This window comes from Aquarana catesbeiana, linkage group LG12 (assembly GCF_042186555.1).
Source record: "Aquarana catesbeiana isolate 2022-GZ linkage group LG12, ASM4218655v1, whole genome shotgun sequence".
Classification (NCBI taxonomy): domain Eukaryota; kingdom Metazoa; phylum Chordata; class Amphibia; order Anura; family Ranidae; genus Aquarana; species Aquarana catesbeiana.
The window spans coordinates 43,853,291-43,870,815 of NC_133335.1; positions in this window are offsets into that span (position 1 = coordinate 43,853,291).

Consider the following 17,525-nt stretch of genomic DNA (forward strand, 5'->3'; position numbering starts at 1 on the left):
TGGGCGACTACATAGCAAATGAGGTTCAATGTAGAAAAATGTAAAATAATGCATTTGGGTGGCAAAAATATGAATGCAATCTATACACTGGGGGGAGAACCTCTGGGGGAATCTAGGATGGAAAAGGACCTGGGGGTCCTAGTAGATGATAGGCTCAGCAATGGCATGCAACGCCAAGCTGCTGCTAATAAAGCAAACAGAATATTGGCATGCATTAAAAGGGGGATCAGCTCCAGAGATAAAACGATAATTCTCCCGCTCTACAAGACTCTGGTCCGGCCGCACCTGGAGTATGCTGTCCAGTTCTGGGCACCAGTCCTGAGGAGGGATGTACTGGAAATGGAGCGAGTACAAAGAAGGGCAACAAAGCTAATAAAGGGTCTGGAGGATCTTAGTTATGAGGAAAGGTTGCGAGCACTGAACTTATTCTCTCTGGAGAAGAGACGCTTGAGAGGGGATATGATTTCAATTTACAAATACTGTACTGGTGACCCCACAATAGGGATAAAACTTTTTCGCAGAAGAGAGTTTAATAAGACTCGTGGCCACTCATTACAATTAGAAGAAAAGAGGTTTAACCTTAAACTACGTAGAGGATTCTTTACTGTAAGAGCTGCAAGGATGTGGAATTCCCTTCCACAGGCGGTGGTCTCAGCGGGGAGCATTGAAAGCTTCAAGAAACTATTAGATAATCATCTGAATGACCGCAACATACAGGGATATGTAATGAAATACTGACACATAATCACACACATAGGTTGGACTTGATGGACTTGTGTCTTTTTTCAACCTCACCTACTATGTAACTATGTAACATCGACATCGATGTTAAGGCCAAAAGGGGTATAGCTTTTAATTTTGTGAACCCAAGACATCTCTAACCTAGAGATGCTTCTAACTAGACAGCTACCCCTCCAGTGGGGTTTGAATTTGTTGATACCTAGAAAGATGGCGTTAGATGGATCTCTGTTGTGTGCTGTAAGATAATGCTTAGATACAGAGTGTTTGGTGAAACCCCTACATATGTTATTTATATGTTCATTTAGGTGCACCTGCATAGGTCGCTTGGTCCGGCCCACATGTTGCAGGCCACACGGACACTGAAGCATATATACCACCCCAGCCGAGGAACAGGTAATGAAAGGCTCAATTACAAAGGTTTTGGAAGTACAGGTGGAGGTAAAGCTAACGGTCCTTCTTGTCCTGAAATAATTAAGTGAACAGACCTGGCACCTCCTACATTGATAACATCCAGTTAATTCGGAAAAGAAACCAGGTCCAGAGACAGGGGGGGTTCAAAATATTGGGAGCCAATCTATCCTTAAGAGACGGTGCACCTCTGAAAACCACCTGAGGTTTCTCTGGCAAGATAGATGTCAAAACCCTATCGTTCTTAAGGATATGCCAGTGTTTACTAATTATGTGCTTAACCCTAGAATGTTGACAAGAAAAGTTGGTGATGAAGGGGCAGCTATAAGCCTCCCCAACCGGACCGCCAGCTCTTGCAATCAGCAGATCCTTATAATCCATCTGATTAACCTGATCTAAGGTGTTAGCAAGGGAGTCAGGGGCATAACCCTTAGCCAAGAACCTTTGAGTTAAAAGCTGTGCCTGAGCCTGGAATGTATTATCCTCAGTGCAATTCCGTTTCAGCCTAAGAAACTGGCTCTTGGCACAGATCTAAGCCACGAAGAATGGTGGCAGCTATCATTGGGGATTATTGAATTTCTGTCTGTTGGTTTAAAATATGTGGAGGTAACAAAACTATCCCCACTGACAGAGATCGTAAGGTCCAAAAAATGGATCTTCCCCACACTGGTCTCATAACTCAGATGAATGCCCCTGTCATTATTATTGAGAGAGCACATAAATTCAGAGAGGTCGGAATCGCTGCCATCCCATAGGAGGATGTCGTCTATATGACGAACTCACAAGGTCACTTGGGGCCTTGGCTGGGCATAGACAACATCCTCCTCCCACTTGGCCATGAATAGATTGGCCAAGCTGGGGGCATACTTGGCCCCCATAGCAACCCCTTTTTTTGGCAATAAAAATGTCCATCAAACCAAAAGAAATTATGAGTGGCTGCATACTCTAATAATACCATAATAAAATCGATTTGTTCCTGAGGAAGGTCGGAAGACTTATTCAGAAAGAAGGACACAGCATCCAACCCTAACTGATGAGGGATTACCGTATATAAGGAAGTAACATCTGCCGTTACAAACTTGGTCCCCACACATGGTTTAAAATTAGAAAGGAGGTTAATGACATCTCGAGTGTCTTTAATATAAGAACGCATTGACCGCACCAAAGGCTGCAACGTGATGGAATCAATCCCACTGACTATGGGACGTCCCGGGGGGCAAGTAAGACTGTATTTTTGGTATATAGTAAATTATCGGGGTCCTAGGTGCTTTAGGCACCAGGAATGCCCTTTCTTTTTTGTTTAGAATGTTGGAATCAGAACCCCTAGTGACTATAGCTGCCAATTCGTTTTTATAGCTATCATTAGGATTAGAAGGTAACTGAATATAGGTGGCATCGTCCCCCAATATACGGTACATTTCTTGCATATAGTCATCTTTATTTAAGATGACTATGCCTCCCCCTTTATCCGCAGGGCGGATGACTAAGTTTTTATTAGCACATAAAGAGTCTATTCCAAAATCGATATCCTTTTTATTTTTTATTTTTAACATATTTGACCTGCATGGCGTCCAAATCCCTAAGGGCCAAATCCCTGAAGACTTTCAATGACAGGGGTAAGTGGCCTGGAGGGTTAAATAGAGATGCATTGGACAAACCTGAATAAGAAAAAACAAAAGTGGATGTCCTGGAAGGGTTAGGGGGGTTTGAAGCCATATACCTTAGAACATTAAGCTTGCGGACATATTTATGAATGTCCATGTGTGTTTGAAATTTACTAATATTGCGGGGTGGTGCAAATTCTAAACCTTTATCGAGAACTCTGATTTCAGAATCGGTCAGGGTCTGGGAGCTGAGGTTAAAGATGCCGGTACCATCTACGTCCTTGGTCTTTTTGGACTTAATGCGCCTCCCCCCTGTAGTTCCTCTCTTAGTTCAACCACCCTTTTTGTTCCTTGGCTGGGTTTGGGAAAACCCCAATTTTGCTGCACATAACCGTCAACATTGTTGGCCTCTCGATAGTCAGCATGGTTGAACCCATAATGACCATCAGAAGCACCTCCAATGTCCCCCAATCTGGAGGCTGATTCATAGGTACCATCATCGGGACCTCCCATACAACTGAGGGGTAAGAAACTGTTGTAAGTGGGGATATTGAAATCCGTATCATAATCACCATCGTAATGTACCACCCGATTTTCGCCGTATGCATATTGAGCATACCCTGAATCTCGAGGGTAAGGTTGAACAGGAGTACGGTTATCAGAGTAACCATATCTGGGGTTAGATGTAGAGTTACGCCCACGAGAGGGGGGCAGACCACGCATCCAACCTCTTCCACGACCACGTGGAGGGCCCTAATAAGTGTGGTTTTGTTGGTCACGCCCGTAAGTGTGGAAGGTGGAAAACCACCATATTGGCGACCCACACCCTTGGCTGCATTATCATAGTTGGAATTAGGGTGAAAAGGTCGTTTACCGCCACCCCTCGGAGAGGTTGTCTGAGCCACTACAGCGGGGGAAAGAATACGTCCCATACCAGATGCAGTGGGATTATTAGATGATCCTTGAGTGGGAATCATAGACTGATTTGCCACCTGTGGGGTGGTGTCCATAGACAGACTAGCCTCACTGGCCTATTTGGCAAGTAATTTCTTCTGCCATTCAAAGACCGTATGTGTTTCATAGTCTGTCACATCCCTGTTATATTTCTTTTTCTTCTTGATTTTTTGTTCTCTATCTTCTTTCTCCAAGAGTTTAAGCAAATTCTTCGATCTATCAAGATATTCCTCTCCTGATTTAAGGGGGGTTATTTTGTCTTTAATGAGCTTAATCTCTTCATCTAACCTAGCCAATTTACTGGCTTTTCTTTCAATCAGGAATTTAAGAAGGCTAATCCCTGCCTCATTAAAATGTGTGTACCAACCTTCTAAGTCAACCTCCCCCTTCTCTATTTAACCCTCCAGGCCACTTACCCCCGTCATTGAAAGTCTTCAGGGATTTGATCCTTAGGGATTTGGAAGCCATGCAGGTCAAATATGTTAAAAATAAAAAGGATATCGAGTCTGGAATAGACTCTTTATGTGCTAATAAAAACGTAGTCATCCACCCTGCGGATAAAGGGGGAGGCATAGTCATCTTTAAGATGACTATATGCAAGAAATGCACAATATATTGGGGGACGATACCACCTATATTTGGTTACCTTCTAATCTTAATGATAGATATAAAAAGGAATGGCAGCTATAGTCGCTACGGTTTTGATTCCAACATTGTAAATAAAAAAGAAAGGGCATTCCTGGTGCCTAAAGCACCTAGGGCCCCGATAATTTATTATCTACCAAAGATACATACGAGTCATACTTGCCCCCCGGGACGTCCCATAGTCAGTGGGACTGATTCCATCACGTCCCAGGTGGGCAAGCATATTGATTTCTTTTTGCAGCCTTTGGTGTGGTCAATGCGTTCCTATATTAAAGACACTCGAGATGTCATTAACCTCCTTTTTAATTTTAAACCATGTGTGGGGACCAACGGCAGATGTTACTTCCTTATATACGATAATCCCTCATCAGTTAGGGTTGGATGCTGTGTCCTTCTTTCTGAATCAGTCTTCCAACCTTCCTCAGGAACAAATCAATTTTATTATGGTATTATTAGAGTATGAAACCACTCATAATTTCTTTTGGTTTGATGGACATTTTTATCGCCAAAAAAAAGGGGTTGCTATGGGGGCCAAGTATGCCTCCAGCTTGGCCAATCTATTCATGGCCAAGTGGAAGGAGGATGTCGTCTATGCCCAGCCAAGGCCCCAATTGACCTTGTGGGATCGTTATTTGGACATAATCCTCCTATGGGATGGCAGCGATTCCGACCTCTCTGAATTTATGTGCTCTCTCAATAATAATGACAGGGGCATTCATTTGAGTTATGAGACCAGTGTGGAGCAGATCCATTTTTTGGACCTTACGATCTCTGTCAGTGGGGATAGTTTTGTTACACATTTTAAACCAACAGATAGAAATTCATTTATCCCCAATGATAGCTGCCACCATTCTTCGTGGCTTAGATCTGTGTCCAAGAGCCAGTTTCTTAGGCTGAAACGGAATTGCACTGAGGATAGTACATTCACTGTTCACTTAATCATTGCAGGACAAGAAGGACCGTTCGCTTTACCTCCACCTGTACTTTCAAAACATTTGTAATTCAGCCTTTCATTACCTGTTCCTCGGCTGGGGTGGTATATATGCTTTAGTGTCCGTGTGGCCTGCAATATGTGGGCCGGACCAAGTGACCTTTGCACCATTCAGAGTACTCCCCATTTATCACCACCCTCTGAACTCGCCCTTGTAGCCAGTTTTCAATCCATGTACTCACCCTATGGTCCATGCCAACAGACCTTATTTTGTACAGTAAACGTTTATGGGGAACTGTGTCAAATGCTTTTGCAAAATCTAGATACACCACGTCTACGGGCATTCCTTTATCTAGATGGCAACTCACCTCCTCATAGAAGGTTCTCAGGTTACATGCACGAAGCCGCCTTCAGGAACTGGTGAGCCATCCCCTCTGTATCCCACAGCCAGTGGGGAGTATGTGAGTCTCCAGAGGCTGTAAGCTTTGGGCTTTTTCCTCCCCTTCATCCCCTTTCACTCACAGCCTGGGGTTAGATCAGTTGGATGGATCTCCGGTTCAGGCTATCTGCTACTGATTGGACTTTTCTGTCTGTTTTATATTTTTATATTTCTCATTCAAGTGTACAATGCTTTGTTATCATGGTATTCATTTTGACAACTGTCTTACTATTCACAAATTTTTTATATTCTGGATCTATTAAAACTTTTTCACTAAGTTTCACCTTGGACTGCTGCTATTGTCATTGTGACACCCAGAGCGCTGGACAATTTTTGTTTGTTTTTTGCTTTTTTACTGTTTACATACTTAAAGAATTTCTTGGGATTTTTTTTGCTCTCCTCCGCTATGTGTCTTTCATGTTCTATCTTAGCTTTCCTAATTGCACCCTTACATTTCTTGTTGCATTCTTTATAATGTCTGAATGCTGATGATGATCCCTCAACCTTGTATTTTTTGAAGGCCTTCTCCTTTGCTTTTATATGCATTTTTACATTGGAGTTAAGCCATCCAGGGCTTTTGTTCGCTCTTTTAAAGGGGTTGTAAAGTTGTTTTTTTTTTTTTTTTTAAATAACAAACATGTTATACTTACCTTCACTGTGCAGCTCGTTCTGCACAGAGTGGCCCCGAACCTGGTCTTCTGGGGTCCCTCGGCGGCTGTTTCAGCTCCTCCCCGCAAGCATTTACCACCTTCATGCGAGCTCCCTCGCACGGTGGTGAGTGCTTGCGGGCGCGCTCCCGTGATACAGCCGGCGGCTATAGCCGCTCGCTGTATCACTCGGCCCCGCCCCCCGGCGCGCCGCGTCATCGGATGTGATTGACAGCAGCGCGAGCCAATGGCTGCGCTGCTTTCAATCCATCCACTGCAGCCAATCAGCGACCAGGCTGAGCTGCAATGAAGCTGACGAGGACGAGGAGCGAAGATTCGAGGCGTCAGGTAAGTAAAACGGGGGGCTGGGGGCGGCGGTACTGTCAAAAGTTTTTTCACCTTAATGCATAGAATGCATTAAGGTGAAAAAATTTTTACCTTTACAACCCCTTTAAATTTATTACCCAATGGGATACATTGGCTAATGCCCTTATTTAATATGCTCTTAAAGCAAACCCATCTCTCCTCCGTATTCTTTGTTCCTAATATTTTATCCCAATTTATGCCTTTTAGCAAGGTTTGTAGTTTAGGGAAGTTGGCTCTTTTGAAATTTAGTGTCTTTGTATTCCCTTTATGTTTCCTATTTGTGTGATTTATACTGAAACTAATTGACCTGTGATCGCTGTTACCTAAATTGCCCCGTATTTCCCCATCCATGATCAGGTCTGTATTGTTGGTAATCAGTAGATCCAGTAATGTTTTATTTCTAGTTGGTGCGTCTACCATCTGACCCATAAAATTGTCCTGCAAGACATTAAGGAACTGGCTAGCCTTAAATGAATGCGCGGTTCCCTCCGCCCAGTCTATGTCTGGATAATTGAAATCCCCCATTATGATAACACTTCCCATCCTTGCTGCTAATCCAAATTGTGATAGGAGATCTGTCTTAACTTCCTCCCTCAGGTTAGGGGGCTTATAGCATACTCCCAGTATTATTTTCCCCTTAGCTTCATCCCTTTGAAGCTCTACCCATAAGGATTCCACCTCCTCCCTAGCTCCCTCAGTGATGTCATCTCTAACATTCACTTGTACATTATTCTTGATATATAGGCATACCCCTCCCCCTTTTTTACCCTGTCTATCCTTGCGTTAAAGGGTATACCCTTGAATGTTTGCCAGCCAGTCATGAGAGCTGTTGAACCAGGTCTCTGAAATTCCCACAAAATCCAAATCCTCCTCGTACAACAGTATCTCTAGTTCACCCATCTTGTCCGCCATGCTCCTGGCATTGGTGAACATGCCACATGGTATCTGCCTTGGTTTTCTTTGATGAGAGTTTTTTCACTATTACTCTGCTTTGACTTAATTTCACTTTCATATTTTTAGCGCTGCATCTTTTTTTTACATTTGTACTGGAGTTTTTGTATTAGACTTTTGGTGCTGGCTGCTTTATTTTCTTTGTCAACAACTAATTCTATATTTAGTTTTGAGCGCAGCGTTAACCTTTTGTTTTTTTTAACACAGAGTATCATTACTGAGTGTGGCTATTCATTTAATTTGTTTTTTGCACTGAATTGATTAGTTCATTTTTAGATCTACTTAGTGTGGTCTATTGATACATTTTTTTGTGAGTACACATCATATTTTTTTTTGTAATTTAACCATTTCTAGCGCAACTTTTTGTTTTTTATTTAACCACTTGAGCCCCGGACCATTATGCTGCCTAAGGACCAGAGGTCTTTTTCCAATTTGGCACTGCGTCGCTTTAACTGCTAATTGCGCGGTCATGCAATGCTGTACCCAAACGAAATTTGCGTCCTTTTCTTCCCACAAATAGAGCTTTCTTTTGATGGTATTTGATCACCTCTGCAGTTTTTATTTTTTGCGCTATAAACGGAAAAAGACAGAAAATTTTGAAAAAAAATGATATTTTCTACTTTTTGTTATAAAAAAAATCCAATAAACTAAATTTTAGTCATACATTTAGGCCAAAATGTATTCGGCCACATGTCTTTGGTAAAAAAAATGTCAATAAGCATATATTTATTGGTTTGCGCAAAAGTTATAGCGTCTACAAACTAGGGTACATTTTCTGTAATTTACACAGCTTTTAGTTTATGACTGCCTATGTCATTTCTTGAGGTGCTAAAATGGCAGGGCAGTACAAAACCCCCCCAAATGACCCCATTTTGGAAAGTAGACACCCCAAGGAAATTGCTGAGAGGCATGTTGAACCCATTGAATATTTATTTTTTTTGTCCCAAGTGATTGAATAATGACAAAAAAAAAAAAAAAATATTTACAAAAAGTTGTCACTAAATGATATATTGCTCACACAGGCCATGGGCCTATGTGGAATTGCACCCCAAAATACATTTAGCTGCTTCTCCTGAGTATGGGGATACCACATGTGTGGGACTTTTTGGGAGCTTAGCCGCGTACGGGGCCCCGAAAACCAAGCACCGCCTTCAGGATTTCTAAGGGTGTACATTTTTTATTTCACTCTTCACTGCCTATCACAGTTTCGGAGGCCATGGAATGCCCAGGTGGCACAAAACCCCCCCAAATGACCCCATTTTGGAAAGTAGACACCCCAAGCTATTTGCTGAGAGGCATATTGAGTCCATGGAATATTTTATATTTTGACACAAGTTGCGGGAAAGTGACACTTTTTTTTTTTTTTTTTTTTTTTTGCACAAAGTTGTCACTAAATGATATATTGCTCACACAGGCCATGGGCATATGTGGAATTGCACCCCAAAATACATTTAGCTGCTTCTCCTGAGTATGGGGATACCACATGTGTGGGACTTTTTGGGAGCCTAGCCGTGTACGGGGCCCCGAAAACCAAGCACCGCCTTCAGGATTTCTAAGGGTGAAAATTTTTGATTTCACTCTTCACTGCCTATCACAGTTTCGGAGGCCATGGAATGCCCAGGTGGCACAAAACCCCCCCAAATGACCCCATTTTGGAAAGTAGACACCCCAAGCTATTTGCTGAGAGGCATGGTGAGTATTTTGCAGCTCTCATTTGTTTTTGAAAATGAAGAAAGACAAGAAAAAACTTTTTTTTTTTTCTTTTTTCAATTTTCAAAACTTTGTGACAAAAAGTGAGGTCTGCAAAATACTCACTATACCTCTCAGCAAATAGCTTGGGGTGTCTACTTTCCAAAATGGGGTCATTTGGGGGGGTTTTGTGCCACCTGGGCTTTCCATGGCCTCCGAAACTGTGATAGGCAGTGAAGAGTGAAATCAAAAATTCACGCCCTTAGAAAGCCTGAAGGCGGTGCTTGGTTTTCAGGGTCCCGTACGCGGCTAGGCTCCCAAAAAGTCTCACACATGTGGTACTCAGGAGAAGCAGCAGAATGTATTTTGGGGTGTAATTTCACATATTCCCATGGCATGTTTGAGCAATATATCATTTAGTGACAACTTTGTGCAAAAAAAAAAAAAAAAAAAATTTGTCTCTTTCCCGCAACTTGTGTCGCAATATAAAATATTCCATGGACTCGACATGCCTCTCAGCAAATAGCTTGGGGTGTCTACTTTCCAAAATGGGGTCATTTGGGGGGGTTTTGAACTGTCCTGGCATTTTATGCACAACATTTAGAAGCTTATGTCACACATCACTCACTCTTCTAACCACTTGAAGACAAAGCCCTTTCTGACACTTTTTGTTTACATGAAAAAGATATTTTTTTTCCAAAAAAATTACTTTGAACCCCCAAACATTATATATTTTTTTAAAGCAAATGCCCTACAGATTTAAATGGTGGGTGTTTCATTTTTTTTTTCACACAGTATTTGCGCAGCGATTTTTCAAACGCATTTTTTGGGGAAAAAACACACAAATTTTAATGCACTAAAACACACTATATTGCCCAAATGTTTGATGAAATAAAAAATATGATCTTAGGCCGAGTACATGGATACCAAACATGACATGCTTTAAAATTGCGCACAAACGTGCAGTGGCAACAAAATAAATACATTTTTAAAAGCCTTTAAAAGCCTTTACAGGTTACCACTTTAGATTTACAGAGGAGGTCTACTGCAAAAATTACTGCCCTCGATCTGACCTTCGCGGCGATACCTCACATGCATGGTGCAATTGCTGTTTACGTTTGACGACAGACCGCCGCTTGCGTTCGCCTTAGCGCGAGAGCAGGGGGCGACAGGGGTGCTTTTTTTTTTTTTTTCCTTTATTATGTTTTTGCTTTTTTATCTTATTTTTAAACTGTTCCTTTCATTTTTTTTTTTTTTAAATCATTTTTATTGTTATCTCGGGGAATGTAAATATCCCCTATGATAGCAATAGGTAGTGACAGGTACTCTTTTTTGAAAAAATTGGGGTCTATTAGACCCTAGATCTCTCCTCTGCCCTCAAAGCATCTGATGACACCAAGATCGGTGTGATAAAATGCTTCCCCAATTTCCCAATGGCGCTATTTACATCTGGCGAAATCTAAGTCATAAAATGCTCGTAGCTTCCGGTTTCTTAGGCCATAGAGATGTTTGGAGCCACTCTGGTCTCTGATCAGCTCTATGGTCAGCTGGCTGAATCACCGGCTGCATTCTCAGGTTCCCTGTTGAGACAGGAGAGCCAGAGAAAAACACGGAAGACGGTGGGGGGGGGCATTCCCTCCCACGGCTTGTAAAAGCAGTCTAGAGGCTAATTAGCCGCTAGGATTGCTTTTACATGAAAGCCGACCGCTGGCTGAAAAGAATGATACCAAGATGATACCTAAACCTGCAGGCATCATTCTGGTATAACCATTCAAAGTCGTGAATGGCGTACCTGAAGACAAAAAAATGGTTAACAATAAAGCACAGTAAACGGTAAAGTATAAATAATTACATACCTGAAAAACAAACATGATAAAACATAATAACAATAAAACATTGCAGAATAGAATACAGTAAAAAAGAGCAGAACAAGAGAGAGAGAATAGAGAGAGAGAGAACAATAAAACGACAACTATTTTTTTTTATTTTATATATTTTTTTTTTTTTTTTTACACTTTTTTTGTAACTAACTTTTATAACGGTAACCGGTTCCAGGTTCGGGTCTCTCAAAATGCGATGGCATCTTGGGAGACCCTGTGAAAGTGTGCCTAGTCTGTGCAATGCTGTACCCTACGCTAATACTCAACTAGTGAATGGTAGCGTTCAAAACATTCACCAATGCAAAGACCAGGATTGTCAGGACAGGAGGGACAATAATAGCGGGTGTCACGCCTATATCCGCGCTTGCTGCAGACACAACATCTTTTTTGGGGGGCGTTGGGTAGGGGTACTCGGGAGGACATAAAGAAAATGCCTCTCATGCAGCCGACTGCATTTGGTAGGGGATGTGAATGGGGGAAGTACGGGCGCTGCAGAAGTGGTGGGTTCCCAATTAGGATTGGCGAATGCAGCAGGAAGGGCACTATGGGCACGACGGGCCTGTGTTTGTCTTCTTGGTGGCAGCGCGACACTACTTGTGCTTGCCACCTCACCAGCTTGAACTGCACTTATGGGACTCGCCACGTCACCAAGTGTTACTGCAGTGCTGGTTTGACTACGACCGGGGTGTACTAGGCCGCTGGTGCTTGCCAGTTCACCAAAACGCTACCAAAAAAACTGTTAGCGATCGCAGGGATCAGGCCTGACTCTGCGAATGCTGCAGTTTAGTTTAGTGTTTTGTAAGTGACAGTGATCGATCGATACTGCACTTGGGTGGGCTGGGCCAGACGGAGGGGCAAAATGCAGGTGCTAGCAGGTATCTGGGCTGATCCCGCTAACACTGCGTTTTTGGGAACCCTAAACTGCTGGGGACGCTAGTATAGATCTGATCGGATCAGATATTGATCCGTTCAGATACTATACCACTAAGGGAGGCGTATGCTGCATGCGTGGGTGTTAGCGGTACTGGCGCTAATCTGATGCTGCTTGGGGCTGGTGCTTGCCAGTTCACCAAAATACTACCAAAAAAACTGTTAGCGATCGCAGGGATCAGGCCTGACTCTGCGAACGCTGCAGTTATGCGTTTAGTGTTTTGTAAGTGACAGTGATCGATCGATACTGCACTTGGGTGGCCTGAGCTGGGCCGGGCGGAGGGGCAAAACGCAGGTGCTAGCAGGTATCTGGGCTGATCCCGCTAACACTGTGTTTTTGGGAACCCTAAACTGCTGGGGACGCTAGTATAGATCTGATTAGATTAGATATTGATCCGATCAGATACTATACCACTAAGGGAGGCGTATGCTGCGTGCGTGGGTGTTAGCGGTACTGGCGCTAATCTGACGCTGCCTGGGGCGACGCATATCACCGACGGGCGATCAGGGGGCTAAACCTTTATTCGGTAATAAACGGCGGGTGCCCTCACACTAAAAAAAATAAACAAACTAACCAGCGTCACCCGTAACAGTTATACGGTGATCAGTGGTGAAAGGGTTAACTAGGGGGCCATCAAGGGGTTAAAACATTTATTAGATAGTATATGGGGGTCCCTGTCACTATAAAACGCTGACGGCGAACCTAAATATTTACCTCACTAACTAGCATCACCAGCGACACTAATACAGCGATCAGAAAAATGATCACTTAGCGACACTGGTGACAGGGGGTGATCAAGGGGTTAAAACTTTATTAGGGGGGTTAGGGGGGTATCCTAGACCTAAAGGGGGGTAATATTCACTGTCCCAACACTGTAACTGTCACAAACTGACACCAATGCAGTAATCAGAAAAAAAAAAAAAAAAAAACTGCTGGTGTCAGTTTGTGACAGGGAGGGGGGGGGGGTGATTGGGGGGGGATCGGGGGGCGATCGGGGTGTTTTGTGTGCCTGGCATGTTCTACTGTGTGTGTAGTGTTAGTGCACTCACAGTGATGTCTTCTCTCCTCGGCGCTGCAACGGAATACCGAGCCGAGGAGAGATGACATCATTTCCTTTGCTGCTGTTTAGCATACAGCAGCAAAGGAAGTTATCTGATTGGCCGGCGGCGATCGCGAGGGGGGGGCCACGAACGGATGGCCTCCCCCTCACCTCCGATCGCCGGGGGACCAAAGACGACCGCCTCGGGCACCGGGGGGGGGTCCGATCGGACCCCCCACCCGCGGAAGGCAAATCACGTATATATACGTGATTTTGCCTGTCCGTGCCACCTTGCCGACGCAAATCGGCGTGAGGCGGTCGTCAAGTGGTTAATAAACCAATCCCTGTGTGTTTCCCAGAGCACTTCGCTGTTCTGAAAAAAAAAAACAGTAATAATGCAGCAAAAGTGGGGGTGTGGCCTAGTGCGGGATGTGATCAGACGTGTTCCTGAGCAGCTCCGGTCTCTCCTTCTACCACCCTGAACCATCCTGGTCGTCCATGAGTGAAACTCAACTCTAACCATTTTTACCCTGGCAAGGACGATTTCCACACCCTAGGGAGTCATTTTGTTGGATGGGAAATGCCATGATGGCCACCACAACACCCTCCATGGGCCTAGTGCATTGCCAGCCTCCACTCCTGATCTCTTTGGGGATGGCCAGGACGCTTCCCTGCCACCTTCCCCCGAGATTCCGTATCCTGCGCAGATGGCCTCGAGCACGGATGGCATGGATGACGGCAAGGGGCCTACACTGTTGGAGGTCTTCGCCATCATTAAGGTAAACCACACAGACCTTATGGGGAAGGTGGATGGCCTAAACCTAGACTTAATGATCATGCGGCAGGATATGCAAAAGATCCATGGCCAAGTTACTGAGACTGAGCAACGTATTAGTGACATGGAGGACACCATTAACCCCATCCTGCCAAAACTTAATACCTATGGGGGGAAGATTGCAACGATGGAGGATAAGGTGGACAACCTAGAGAACCGCCTCTGCAGGAATAACCTGCGTCTGGCTGGTCTCCCGGAGTGGGTGGAGGGATCTGACCCTGTAGCCTTCCTGGAAAGCTGGCTTGAACAAGAATTTGGCCGCAATCAACTTTCCCCTTGCTTCGCGATTGAGAGGTCCCACCGAGTCCCTGGGCCTCCACGAACGATGGTGATTCGTCTACTTAATTACAGGGATCGCGACTCCATTTTGGGGGCAGCCAGGAAGAAGGGAACCCTCCAGATCAACAACGCTGTGGTGTCCCTGTTCCCTGACTTTTATGCAACAGTTCGCAATCAAAGAACCAGTTATCAGTGTGTCAAGCAGAAACTCCGGGAGCATGATATCCAATACTCCATGCTGTTCCCTGCTACCCTCCGGATTACTCATCAAGGGAGGGTTCACTTCTTCCAGTTCCCCCAGGATCTCCTATCTTGGTGGGAATCACTACCTCGCCCCGCTAAGCCACATGCCTGATGGATGTCCACCCACTAAGCTGGAAAAGCTGATTTGTTTTTTCTGCCCTTTTCACTTGTCCTTTTGTTACTCTTTACCATGAGCTTTGTTAAGCCAAAGTTTGATCGACCATACGCCTCTCCTGTGGGAGAGCAACTGGCCCTCACCAACTGAGCCGGCCCGAGCTGCCGAGGGGCGAACCACTCTACCCCCAATTCTTTTGTTGAACACTTGACTATTTTGTTTTTCTGATAATTTTACTTTCTGTTATGGGCCATTTGCCCCATGCATGGTACAAGTTCAGGGTATAGGCCTACTCCCCCTTTTTGGAGCTGGGCAGGGGTTATGCTACCCTCACTGGGTAATGTTTATGTTACTGTACATAGTTTTGCTGTTGTGTGTGTGTTGTATGTATGGATGTATGCTTGTGTGCCACTGCGACCCTCTAGATCCTCTCTAGCTGTGACCGGAGTTAGGGAGACTTATGTGTGTCCTCCCCCTCACCCCTTCCCTCCTGCCCTATGAGTTTTAAAGTCTACCGTATGTCCACAGTAAATATTTGTTTGTGGCAAGTCCGCGGTGTCAGGAAAGGTCCCCTCCGCTGGTAATATCGATCATTTGGTGTGCAGTACTGAGGTCCTCCAGCAGGTGTCTCCTGGCAGTTTAATTCTGTGTTTCCGCCTGCATTAGATAGGTTGAAACCTCTACAATCTGAATATAAATTGTTCCAGTTGTGGTGTGATACCTATGGATATGTGGATCTATGGTGCTGGAAGTATCCCAGGGACAGGGTGTTCTCCTGCCAGTCCAGATCTTATGCTGCCCTCTCCAGATTAGACTATGCACTGGTCACGGGCGATCTTTTGCCCTGTGTCCAGTCCATAGCGTATCTGTCCCAGACGGTGTCTGACCATTCCATAGTACAGGTGGGTTTGACTTTGGGCCATAGACCCTCATTTCGGGCTTGGAGACTCAGCCCTCTCTGGATCTCCACGCTGGAAATATTCAAGTCCATTCCAACTGACATGGCCAATTACTGGTCCTTTTATTCTGACTCTGCAACTGAAGTCCCTGTCTGGGATGCCTTTAAGGCAGTGGTTCATATATATCACGTATTAAGCAATATAGATCCATTGGGCAGGCCACGCAGGAGGCTCTCCAAAAAATACTGGATGAGGTGCGCTTCCATCATACGGGTAACCCGTCTTCTGAGACTCGTGGTATGCTGACAGACACTCATCGGGCGCTGCAGCTTCATCTGGTGGATTTGACTAGGAAGCAACAATTGTATTCACGAGCATGGGTTCCAATAGCACCTCTACGCTGATGACACCCAGATCTATCTCTCCACTCCTCAACTCACCCCCTCGATCTCCTCACGAATCTCAAACTTACTGAATGACATATCGGTATGGATGTCACACCACTTTCTCAAACTAAATCTTTCTAAAACTGAGCTTGTTATATTTCCTCCTTCCCGCCCCCCCATGACTTTACCATTAAGATCAACAGCACAACCATTGGTCCCTCCACACATGCCAGGGTGCTGGGTGTAATCCTTGACTTTGACCTCTCCTTCAGCCCCCCAATCCAATCACTGGCTAAATCCTGCCACCTTAACCTCCACAACACCTCCAGAATTCGACCCTTCCTGACTAATGACACCACAAAGAAACGTATTCACTCCTTGATTATTTCCCACCTTGACTACTGCAACTCTCTCCTTAATGGCCTACCCTTACGCAGGCTAACCCCCCCTTCAGTCTATTATGAATGCTGCTGCTAGACTAATACACCTCACTAATTGATCTTGATTTCTCAGAGCATTCAGAGTGCACCAGGTGATTATAATGAATCAGACCTTCTCATTCAGAATCAGTCTGCAAAGGACATGGTCAAATAAATGTCTTCAGAACAGAAAAAGGTAGGAGCCTGCAGTAAAATTAGTTAAAATCCTTGTAATTAGCATAGGTCGTCCAGAGAGGATTGTTTTTTTTTTCAGCAAAAGTGGAACTACATTTAAAGTCTGATGATGGCATTGCATTACAAACCTTTAAAAAATTAGACTGTGACTTGATGATTAGCTTCCAGGTTTTTATGTCAAAGCTTTATTTGAACAAGCTGAACTTAGAAGCTAATTGACTAGCATGAATAGCTGCTTCAGATTTTGCACTCTCCAGTTTTAGTAAATCAACCCCATAGTCTTGCTAACCATATTATTTAAAATCTTATATACTTTACTTTTTTCTTCTTGTTATGCTGTAGATGCTAGTTAATTATGTTTTTGACTTAACAATTATGGTACTTTTAACAAATTATTTTGCAGGTGTGTAACTGTCGTAATAAGTAGGGATGGGCGAATGGTTCGGCCCAAGTGTAAGTTCAGGCCGAACTTTCGCTGTTCAGACGTTCAACAAACAGCCGAACAAACGGGTTGTTTGACCGTTTGTTCGCCCCCCCCCCGAACCAACCACAATGTATTGCGGCGCTGATCAGTGCATTGCAAGCCCTGATTGGTTGAAGCAGTGAAAGCTTCAGCCAGTCAGGGCACAGAGCACTGTCAGAGTCATGATTGGACACTGTGATCATGACTTTATCCAATCATGGCTCATTCCCGCCCCGCAGTATAAAAGTATTCTTTCAATGGCAGCTATTTTCAGTGTGATTTTGGCATGGAGAGGGATAGAACAGGCGTCTGTTCAGTGCTATTAGTGTGCTATACTGTGCTATTTTTCTTCAATTGTCAGTGTAGAATATTAGTTTAGTGTCAGTTTAGGGATAGTGTGAGTGTAGTGAGCGTCATTCAGCTCTGCATGGTGTGCAGCTAGAGTAGGGACAGCTGTGTCATTCAT